At 37.4% G+C, this 12,500-nt stretch overlaps 1 protein-coding gene and 1 long non-coding RNA gene across 6 annotated transcripts in view; both read left to right on the top strand.

Annotated features, from left to right (window-relative positions):
• The window catches only part of LOC106875237 (corticotropin-releasing hormone receptor 2), a 148,345-nt gene that overhangs the window by 40,029 nt on the left and 95,816 nt on the right, over positions 1-12,500 (top strand). The gene's annotated exons all lie outside the window — the stretch shown is intronic.
• LOC149134488 (uncharacterized) overlaps positions 1-12,500 on the top strand; it is a 37,739-nt gene that overhangs the window by 23,012 nt on the left and 2,227 nt on the right. The window contains exon 2 of the long non-coding RNA XR_016242931.1: positions 11,106-12,500. This exon is cut by the window's right edge and continues 2,227 nt beyond it. This is a non-coding gene — a long non-coding RNA (uncharacterized LOC149134488). The remainder of the gene's footprint in view (positions 1-11,105) is intronic.

The raw sequence follows: 12,500 nt of genomic DNA, 5'->3' as shown, positions 1-12,500 counted from the left end.
GGTAGACCCCTTGCTTTTTCTTTCCCTTGTTTTTGGCTCCCACTTACCTGGTGCCAAACACTCCCAGCTTCCTCGCCACAGGCTTCCATCTTCTCATACAGCCACGTCTACACCTATACATATATTAAACTTTTACAAAGGCAAAGGTTGAGAGTGACTTCGAAGTTTACAAATGGTATGAAGCATTCCTTCAGTTTAATGTTAAATTGTTTTCAAATAACTTGATTTTAAAGCAAGCATTAAAATGTGTGTGTGTGTGTGTGTGTGTGTGTGTGTGCGTGCGTGCGTGCGTGCGTGCGTGCGTGCGTGCGTGCGTGCGTGCGTGCGTGCGTGCGTGCGTGCGTGCGTGTACGCGTCTGTGTGTATTCAGGAGAAATTATAATTTGATGTGTTTCTGTAAACTGATCTTTAAGAAGGATGAAAGCAATTTATATGTCTTAAGATATTCTGTAATCTCCCAACTACGCCAATGTAGAAAATTAAACAGTTTTAAGCAAACTTTTAAACAAATACATCATATAAAGATAAACAACGACAACAAAAACAACAACAATGACAACAAAAACAGCAGCAAAAACAACAACAATTTCTTTGTTCACACAAGTGAAGAAATCTTTGAAAAGTAGCTCAAAGAAACCAATTTCCTGTGTAAGCCTTAAACTCATCGCTGTTTATACTAATTATTTTGTTTACAACAATACACTGCACATGGTCATTTTGCTAATTTCTCCTGCAGTTATTATTATCGTCATCATCGTCGTCACCATCATTATCATCATCATCATCATTGTCCTCGTCCTCGTCCTCGTCGTCATCATTTTCGTCGTCATCATCATCACCACCATAATCAACATACTTTCATTCATATCAAAACCGGTTGGATTGTTAAACTGTATGAAAAATGTCATGAATGTGACACTACACCCTGTGCTATCAAATATATATGATCCCTGACTATCAAAAACCTTGTATAATGGACTTACGGTTTACTTCTAAATGGTTTTATACTTGTTTCCATAGTGGTCTTTGAGGACGTATAAAAGTTTAAGAAGAAGCAAAATGCAAAGAGAGTAAACCCAAATAAATATGAAGAATGGAAACTCGTACGAAGGACTGGATTGGTCATATATCTTCCTTCAAACAGTTACCCCTCCGTCTCTCTCCCTCTCTCTCTCTCTCTCTCTCTCTCTCTCTCTCTCTCTCTCATTTTCTTCTATTCATATCTCACGCTTGACAAATATACTGAAGTAAACCAAATATAGAAAAATAAATATATATTTTCCCCACTCGCACGCCCTCAAAAATATGAAAAATATATTTATAATTCTTTTTGGAACGGGGAATCTTGAAGCAGATAAAGTTACAAATAATAGTATGTAAATGTTGAGCTAAAAAATCTTTGGGCAGAAAATGTCGGAAGCTACCCGTAGGACTCGAACCCACGTCCCCTGTAAATAAGACAGGCGTTTTTTTTCTTGAGTGTAATATTCTTTTCTACTCTAGGCACAAGGACCCGAAATTTTGGGGGAGGGATTCAATCGATTAGATCGACCCCAGTACGCAACTAGTACTTAATTTAGCGACCCTGAAAGGATGAAAAGCAAAGTCACCCTCGGTGGAATTTGAACTCAGAATGTAAAGACAGACGAAATACCACTAAGCATTTCGCCCGGCTTGCAAACGTTTCTGCCAGCTCGTCACCTTCCTGGAGTATAATATTGTTTTCCCTTGAGTAAGTTTAACAGCCATTGTGTGAGGTGTGTGTAGTAGGGGCGGGGGGCGGGGCGGAGTAGTGTTAATGTAATCAACACCATTTTATTTTTTTAGTTAGGCTAGTGCTAAAGATCGCTGAGCTTAATTGTACAGAGTGCTTTGCCGGAATTTGAAAGATACAAAGCTTGTTTCTCTATAGCGACTTATTGAACACACTTTTTAGAAATGAACTGGCAGTAATTTCAACGCACCAGGCAAAATGCTTAGTGGCATTCTATCCATCTTTTATGTTATGAGTTCAAATTCCGCCGAGGTCGAATTTACCTTTCATCCTTTCGGGGTCGATAAAATAAGTACCAGTCGAGCAGTCGATATAATTGACTTACCCCCGAAATTGTTGGTCATGTGTCAAAAGTTTGAAATTATTATGTTAGACCAGTAAGGCGGCGAGCCGACAGAATCGCTATCGCGCTGGATCAGATGCTTCGTGGTATTTTTGTCCTCTCTCTTTACATTCTGAGTTAGTGTCGCGGAAGTATACTTTGCTTTTTCTCCTTCCAGGGTTGATAAATTGAAGTTCTAGTCAAGTATTGAGTTTGTAATAATCAACTTGCTCCTTACCATATAAAGAATTATTAGTTTGGTCAGACAAAACCCACCAAAATGAACTTTGTCTTTCATTCTTTCGAGGATCGATAAAATAATTACCAATCGAGTACTCGGTTCGATAAAATTGACGAATCCTGTCCCCTGAAAAATGCCAGTCTTGTATTTGAATTAGAAAACCATTATTAGTTTGATCAAGATGGTGGATTGGCAGACTCGTTAGCGCATTGGTAAAAATGCCTCGAGACATTTGTTGCAACAATTTACGTTCCGAGTTCAAATCTTGCAGAGCTCATCATTACCTTTCATTTCTCCAGACTTGATAAAATAAAGTATGTCAATTACTTGGGTCGATGTAATCGACTAGCCCTTTCTCTTTGAAACTGTTGGTTTTGTACCCAAATTTGAGTCAATCATGAATTTCATCTGGATGAAGGATTCCTCGTGCCCATCGCCTTGGCAGACTTTCTGAAACTGGTGTCAGTGATACTGCTAACGTTCCACTTGAACAGTTACAGGGAGGGAATTCTAGAGTGTAGACGTTCTGGGGAGGGTTGATTGGGTGTAATGGTTAGTGTGGGATTTAGGACAGATACAGTATGGGTGACGAGGGCAGACGAGTGAATTGTGAGTGCTTGAGTGACAAGAGACCAACCAGATCACAGAAGAGATGACCAGTTTAGCAAAAGTAGAAGAGACAACGAGAAGAGACAGCACATCTGTGAGTCAGATATTGGAGTGTGTTTATGAGCAACTTCGTGTCAATTAATGATTAGGCCTTTATTTGGTTGAGGTCTAGGATAGTTTATTGTGCATCAGCGTCCCGGAAACGAGAAGAGTACATCACTGTGGTCTCACCTGAACTTCTTACAGGGTTAATATTTGTTAGGAGCTGAAATATTTTCTGGTCCTGAAGAGAAAGGACAATCTCTGAGGTGCAGTTGTTATTGTATAAAGAAAGTATAGCTGCCAAGAGAGAACCTCTCTGGTGATAAGTCTTAACATATGTTGTAACTTTGAGATCTCACGATCTTTTGGGAGCTCTATATCTCTTTGAGAGCTCTATATCTGTTGACGACTACAGATCTCTCAATGACTCTTGATCAGTTAAGAGTTCTAGATTTGTTCATACCTAGTAAGGTTAGGTTTGATAATGATTTCTTGGTGTGCGTAGTGGTTATGGTCTTTAGTTCTGTTGAAAGAGACAAATTTTGCATGACTCTATCGGTGGATATTTTTGAGGTCTCAAAGCGTCAGGGTAGATTTGGCGGGAGGTATCTTGGGTGCAAGGGATGACACTTGGGAGAAGAAGGTAAGGAGGCAGTGAAGCGATCGTGAGTGGCTGGACTGAAGGTAAGTAGGTTATTGACGTGTATGACGGAAGATAGCGTAGGGGACAAAAGCTGAACAGTGGGACACACCAAAGATGATAGAAAATGGATCGGCATACACCGCTATGGTATGATCTGATAGGAATCCACTAACTCAAGGGGTGAGAGCTGGATGATGCCTGCAAGCAGGCAGTTTTTCTTAGAGATTTGCACGCCAGATTAGACTGGATGCTTTGCTAATCCAAAGAAAAGATAGAAATAAAAGAAGACAGCAAATACGTTTGGAAAGAATGACAGTCTCTCTATGATGGAAACCTCCATGTATTTTGGGGACCTATATTTACCAGTTTTTACAGGCCTAATGTTAATTAAGACTATACAAAGGAAAGGTAGGGACACTTTCGGCCAGCTAACTGTATGTGTCATCAACACATAATGTAGAGCAGGGGTCAGCAAACTTCTTTTATCATTAACCACCTCCATTGAATTGTTGATAACTTATCGAACCCCATCATAAAAAAAATTCTGATGCAAAATTAAAAAGTGTAATTAATAAAAAAAAATTGATTTATAAACAATAATTCCTTCGTTCTTTTGTGTCGTTGTCGCTTTTTAATTAGAAATATCAAAGGATATTTAATGAAAATACTTAGCGAAATTGGCAAAGAACAATAGAATTTCAGTCATATTATATTGATATTATCGGAATATTTATTGAGTAATATGTAGTTGGTGAATACTAATCATTGCATCGATGTTTGTTTGGAAACTAGTGAGTTTTAGCCTTAAATTACTATTCTCTTTCACATTTAATTCGCTAATAATTTAGCACCCTTAATACTTAAAATCGTTTCAGGTTTTTTATCGACCCTTTGTATAGCCACACAGACTCACTTCGCCGACCCCTGCTCTGTTCACTCTGCATCAAATCGCCACTCACTCCATCCACGGAAATAATCTCCTATTGTGTCATACAAAAATTATCTCCTACAACAACCCCAGAAGCAATCACTACACTTATATAGAAAATAGTATCGTATAAACCGTCTAAACACGAGCAACACATAACTGGAACCCTCAAAGTTACGACAAATGCTAAGAATTACAATCACCGAGGATCCCTCTTTGCAATCACACTCGACTGATTGTCATGAAGTCACTCACGAACACAGTCCAACATTCAGTGCTCTGTCCTCTCTCTGTCTTTTATACCTCTACAGCACTGCTCTAGTGCAACCCATCAAGCACTTCTGACTCACTCGTCTCTTCTCGCCAAACGTAGTCTTCCCACCTTCCCTGTGCCTCACAATGACCACCACATCTTATTCTTCCTCCCCAAAACGTCATCCCTTTGAAATTCCCTCCCTATCCATATTTTCCCTCACAACCATCAACCTGCAACTGTTCAAGAGCAACATTAACCATATCAATCTCACCAGAATAAGCCATGAACACAACCTCTTCTTCCACATTAAATCGATAAAGTAATAAAACCAAGTGCAATGCCAGTCTCGAGATGGCATAAACCTTTCCAATCTTTTCCTCCTACTGCAATAGAGTAGATACTTTGAGTATTTGTTCTGCAACACTCCCGAGTGTCGTTTGGTATTTCTTTATGTAAATCATACTGCTTATAGTGAGTAACCAGCGCTTTCGGAATTATTCAATCTCACTTACGTGTCACAAGTTAGGGTTAAATTTGTAACTGCCTCAGTGAGTTGAGTTAAAACCTATCCAAACATGTGTTCAATTAAATGCTTTCCTCCGAGATCGAGATTATTGAGTTCTAGTATTGACACGGAGCCATCCATTTTGAGGAGAGGAAAGATAAAAGGCAAAGTTGACCTTGGTGGAAATTGAACTCAGGTGTAAAGGGCCTTAACTAAATATCGCAAGACATTATGTCCCGCGCTTTAACGACCCTTCCAATCAACTGCAATATCTCGATTTAATAATAGCTGTTAAAAATGTTGGTTTACATTGTATTGAGAGGCGAGAATGGCAATAAAGAGAGATACAGAGTGAATTAACATACGAAGCTCCGTGACAAGTAATGAGTAAATGGACGCTACACACAAACACACACACACACACACACACACAAACACACACAAACACAAACACACACACACACACACACAATCATACAGAAGAGGAGAGTAAATGCCAGATTAAATGTGAGAAGAGTTTTACAAATGAGAAATTTGTCTTATTTAATTTTATTTTAAAGTAATAAATATTTTTTCTTTTGAAAATACATTTTGATAGGACACTCAAAGAAATTTGTTTCTTAAGAAAGCTACTGGCAATTAATTGTATAACATTTGAACATATGAACAACGAAAGCTTCTAAAAGGAAAGGGGCATATTATTTCTAGGATTAGTTCTGGGAGCTTCTCAGCGCCATGTAATAAAACCTTTTATTCTTACTTGGGCGAGTCGACCGACATTCAGGCCTGAATATAGAATGTTTCCAAATGCAGTTCCTTAGGTTCAGAGTATTAAAAAATGCATACATTTGCAATGCTAATCGTCTCGTTAAGGTCACTTTTCACATATGTGGCTCCAGGTTCAACTTTAAAGAACAGTCTTTTGCCATATTCTCGGGTCGACCATTGTGTGTGAAATTTGGTAAACGGAGACTGTGCAGAAAGCTGTAAAACCGGTACTGTAACTTTGCGAATTGACAAAATATAGTTTAGCTTGATAAAGGTCGATATTATCAATCATAAATCCTTAAAGGTGGGGCACCAGCATATCTCCACTCCAAGACTGAAACTAATATAACAATAAAAGAATAACTTTGCTGAAATATGGGTGTGTATAGTTATATTTAACACGTTACTGTACACTCAAAACCAAAAGACTTTTCCTGCAGAAACTCTCTCTCTCTCTCTCTCTCTCTCTCCTTCTCTCCCCCCTCTCCTTCTTCCCCCTCTCTCTCTCTCTCTCTCTCTCTCTCTCTCTGGCACATGATCTCAGCATCATCTACTATCGGATTGACTTCCCTTTCAACTATTCTCCTCGATTCATCATGAAACAGGCTTCGTCTTATTCGTTTTGTTTGTATATATATATATATATATATTTTTTTTTTGAAAGAGACTTAAATCTAATCAATATGTCGTGACTTTCGTGTGTGAATTTCAGATATTCTAAATAATCTTAAAAGATAATTTGTCATGATTTTCTTCTTTCGTTATCATTTAATTATCCAATGCAGCGAGCTGGCAGAATCGTTACATATTTAATGGCATTTCTTCTGGCTTTTCGTTCTGAGCTTAAATTCCACCTAGGTCAACTTAGCATTTCCTCCTTTCGGGTTCAATAGAATAAGTACCAGTTGAGCACTGGGCCGATGTAACCGATTAGCCTTCTCCCCTAAAAATTCAGGTCATGTACCTATGATAAAAAAGATTATTATTTCATTATCCTTTACATTTCAATAAGTGTAAGTGACGTGACAATTCTTTTCTTAAAGATAAAATATTCTTATTCTTTTAGGTTTCATAACAACACTAATTTATTGGTTTCAAATGTTGGCGCCAGATCAGCAATTGCAGGGTAGAGGGTAGATCGATTACATCAACCCCAGTGCTCAACTGAGTACTTATTTCTTCAACCCCGAAAGGACGAAAGACAAAGTCGACTTGGGCAGAATTTAAACTTAGAACATAAAGACGGACGAAAAACCGCTAAGCATCTTTCAGCTCACCGTCTTGTAACAACACTAATTTATTAATTGACATTATCATTAGTAGTAGTCGGTTCAAATCCTGTTAGGGTTAACTTTACTTTTCATCTCTCTGGTGTCGATAAAGTATGAATCAAATACTACAGGCAATTAAATTAATCTGCCCTTTCCAATTGGATTTGCTTCAGCGTCTCTCTTCAGTAAGTTTCAAAATGTATTTTGTTTACTTTACTTCTCCTGTTGGTATCTAATTCTTACTGCAAGTATCTATCTATCAATCTCTCTCTCTCTCTCTCTCTCTCTCTCTCTCTCTATATATATATATATATATATATATATATATATATATATATATATATATATATATATATATATATATATATATATAATACAAATAATATATGAGTATATGCATATGTATGTACATGTATGTACATACCTTCATCTACATGTTTATATAGATGCATATCTGGGTACATGACGTTGCAAAAAAAACATGGACAAAATGATAAACAAGGTACAAGAAACATACAGGCCACATAGAGAACGTATCCTTCATCAGCTGCCACCATTATAACACTGGCGTTTCGAAGAGTTAGGGCAGGACGCATCGTTAAAATGGCTCTTCCCAAGGACAAAAATCAAATTTGTTCCATGGAGGATAGTGGCAAACGGAAAACAAGACAGGAAAACGAAACGGTGAAATAAACATATATATATATATATATATATATATATATATATATATATATATACGGTCTCGAACTAAACTGCATCTAACTGCTTCCTTACCGTTCTTTTTACGAGTATCTTGTAATTGTTTCAGTCACTGGACTGCAACAGCCACGCTGGGACATCACCATGAAGGGTTTAGTCGAACTAATCGACCCTAGTACTTACTCCATCGCTTCTTTTGCCGAACCGCTAAGTTATGGAGACGTAAACAAACCAACACTGGTTGGTTGTCAAGTAATAGAGAGGACACACAAACACACACACACACACGCACGACGTACTTTCGAGCAATTTCCGTCTACCAAATTCACTCACAAGACATCTGCCAAGCCTAGGGCAATAATAGACGACATTTGCACAAGGTGCCGCGCAGTGGGACTGAACCCGAAGCCATAATGCTGTAAAGCGAGCTTCTTAATTACAGCTGCGCTTATACAAACATACTTTTCTCTGTGTTCTGAAAAGAATTTGTTAAAATAATCCTTCATTTGTACTTGATACCTTTTTAGCTCTACCGTAGTCGTCATATTTTCAATACTAATTCTTTATTTATGTATCCACTCCTACCTTTGTGGTGTTGTAAATACCCCCTCGTCCCTGTCGACAGTGTATTTAGGGAGATATATACTTAATTATGTCATAAATTTTTCTTGGCCACAATTTTAGTTCACTGAAAGGAAGAGAACAACTATCCCACTACTTAGAAGAGGAATCTTACAAGTATTTCTATTGTTCTCTTTACCGTTTATTTTCGTGTCTTAATATCTCATAGAATTTCTGAACTTAATTAACTACGCCACATTACTCGATACTCTTTATGTTTCCACATGCCATAACATTCTTACTGTATGATACGACATCGGCAATTCATAAACTATAAATCAAACGACCTAACTGTTTGCTTGCCTTGGGTGTTCCATGATACAAAGAACATATTATCCTGGAGTCAATGCATCATATATGATACATATCCCCTGCCTCCACTTTTTTTTCACCACTATGGTAACTTAGAACTTATGAAAAGAAAGATTTATATTACTCAGAGCGTATGATAAAAGGACTAAATGTCTGAAAACAAGAATGGACGTTTAGGGCAAACTTATGAAACTGCTTTGGACAGGCAAAGGGTTAAAAACTATGAGTGTAAAGCTTCCATGTATTACGTTAGAACTGTAGTTAATTACTCATACAGTTAGTGTGCTTATTCTAAAATTTTTAATACCAATCTAATTTTTATATAGTGTTTATTTTCAATCTTTGATTTTGCTTGTTTATTCTTAATTTACTCGTTTCATTCGTTCTTGTGTTTTTGTACTCTAATTCTAGATTCTCTGTTTCTTGGTGTTGATCTATTTTGTTGTTGTCGTGACTTTGTTTTTATTCATTTTCTTGTTTTAAACCCTTATTTATCATACTTCTCAAGCCCCATGTCCACACAAATATATTTAGCTGCATTTCGCCCGTCTTCATGTTCTGAGTTCAAATTCCGCCAAGGTTGACTTTGCCTTTCATCGTTTCGGGGTTAATAAAATAAGTACCAAGCTTGACAAAATTAAGTATTGGGGTCGATTCATTCGACTAAAAATTCATTAAAACCAGCATGGTCACAGCCTAATGACTGAAACAAGCAAAATAAAAGATTTTTAAAATTACTTTAAAATAGAATTAAATAAAATTAATTTTTCATTTGCGTGGCTCCTCTTATTGCTACTCTGTCATTTATTCTCTCCCCTCTTCTTTTCCATCTCCCTTCCTCTATGCTTGCGATTCTTTTTCTTCGGCAGTGCGTGTGTGTGGAGGGGGACGTTGTTTTACTCATTGCCGGCCACCAAGCCTAGTAAGTGCACTCATTCTACATCTCTCCTATAAGTTCTCTCTGCGTCTCTCTTTTATTATCTCTCTTTCTACCTCTCTCTATGCGATATAAAGCGTGAATGGAGAAACAACCAACCAACCAACCAACCAAACTTTATATCGGCTATTTTTAAATAGTGATTCACTGTTGTAATATTAAATTGTATTCACACCAGTTTTTCTTCCATTTCACATGCGTTGATGACAGATACCGAAATGGTATAACTAAGATGGAATTTAATTAACATTATATAAAAGCCTTTGTCTTGCAATATAATGTATTTATGCATCAGGTTTTCATTGTAGCATCGACAGTAGCAAATTTGACTGGTTTAGTCTGTAAATCTGAGTTGTTGTATGTAAGAAACCGTTTCTTCTATTAGCTTTTGTGTTCTGTGCTTAGAATGAATATTAGATGTGCATTCAACGCGTCATGAAAGCGGACACTTTGCTAAGAAACAACTGGAACAGAAGTTAATTAATTGACAATTTACAGTAGAATCAGATCAGTTAATACTGAATCCAGAGTGAAATTGGTTACACTGTCAACTTGAAGCATGAGACATTCAGAGATACTAGGATTTGTTATGTAATACATGAGGTTAAACTTGATATGTGCGAATGTAAGCCTCCACTTCCGCCATTTTAGTCGACATGTGTCTTACATTCAAAGAGATAATGCTCGCAACTGGAGATCTCTTCCGGACGATCCTGTTATAAAAGTTATCGAATAAACTATAAATGAAAAGATATGAGATATTGATTGCTCTGAAGAAAAGTAGTTTGATCATGTACAATAAAGAATTGGCTATAGAAACGACGGATCTGACGCCATTGACCCTCCGGTATCTCAATGATTTTATCTCATCTATCATTTTAAGGCCTTGATACTTAGTTTTAGAAATGGATACATGACTGTGTTTCTGGGGAAGACTATGTCTTTAAGATTCCTTAAGTTCTTTACCTAGGTAAAGTGATGTAAGTAACTTTAGACTGGGATTGAAACTTTTGGGTTGGCAACTAAGTTCCCGCGGTTTTTTTAAATTTTGGAATTTATTGCGTTTTTAAATTTTGGAATCTATTTTTTTCGAGAATTATATTTTTGAATCATTTTAGAATCTATATTGTTTTTTTTTTCTAGTTAATTTTAGTTAATTTTTGTTTATTTTCAGATCATTAAAATGGAATGTCAAGTTAAGAAAAACGAGCATTTTCGACACCTCCTTCTTTTTGCTTTTAATCAAGGTTCTAAGGTCGCAAAAGCTGCTCGCGACATATGTGCTGTGTAGGGAGAGATGCCATAGCTGAAAGAACTGCTTGTGATTGATATGCCAAGTTCAAATATGGAAATTTTGACCTCAGAGACGCACCTCGTTCTGGCCATCCAGTTGAGTTCGATGAAGAGCGATTAAACCAACTTTTGCTCGAAAATTCTCGTCAAGCGACAAGAGAACTGGCAGAGAAAATGGAATGTTCCCACACTGCTATAGAGAAGTATCTTCACTCGATGGGAAAGGTTCAGAAGTATGGAGCATGGGTTCCGTATGCTTTAAGTGAAAACAAAACAAAAATCAACGAGCCACAATCTCCGCTGGTTTGCTTGCTCATCACCGCTCAATATATGGACACAAGCAACGATTTCTTTACCGAATCGTTACTGGCGACGAAAAATGGTGCCTGTACATCAATATGAAGCAGCGTAAGGAATGACTTAGCCCCGGTAAACAAGCGACATGCGCGTAAAACAAGATCTTCATCTGCGTAAAACGATGTTGTGCGTATCGTGGGACTGGGAAAGGATTATCCATTACGAATTGCTTGAACGGAACCAAACGGTCAACGCGGAACTCAAAGTTTAATAGATGGAACGACTCAACACGGCTATTCAAGAGAAAAGACCTAAACGATAGCATGGAGTTCTTCTGCTGCACGACAACGCCCGCCCCCATTTCGCCAATATGACCAAGGAAGCCATTCAAACGCATGGCTGGAAAGTGCTGCCACACCCACTGTTTGGCATCAACGGATTTCCACCTCTTCCGATCTCTTTCAAATGCTATGCGCGAAGTTTCGTTCAATACTGATGCAGAATTGAGAGCTTGGTTGGATCAATTTTCCGAGTCGAAATCGGGTGATTTCTACCAACGAGGTATTGAAAATCTTGTTGAACATTGGGAAGAAGTTGTAAACAAGAAGGGTGAATACATTATTGATTAATTAGTTGTTATTTTTTTTATTAAACCATTTAAAAAATTTAAGTTTAAAAAAAACGGCGGGAACTTAGTTGCCAACCCAATACATCGCGGTCTCGGTTTGTTGAGAGTTTCTCTCTCTCTCTCTCTCTCTCTCTCTCTCTCTCTCTCTCTCTCTCTCTCTTTTCTCTCTCCTTCTCTCTTTCTCTCTCTCTCTCTCTCTCTCTCTCTCTCCATACAAACACACACATACACACGCGCATATATATATATATATATATATATATATATATATATATATATATATATATATATATATATACCGTCTTATATTAATTTTGCATCCAAAAAATGCATTACGGCTTATTTCCGGGA

The sequence above is a fragment of the Octopus bimaculoides genome, chromosome 8 (assembly GCF_046866305.1).
Source record: "Octopus bimaculoides isolate indiv1 chromosome 8, ASM4686630v1, whole genome shotgun sequence".
NCBI classification, from domain to species: Eukaryota; Metazoa; Mollusca; class Cephalopoda; order Octopoda; family Octopodidae; genus Octopus; species Octopus bimaculoides.
The sequence above is the reverse complement of the archived record's forward strand: the minus strand, read 5'-3'. Positions and strand labels throughout refer to the sequence as shown.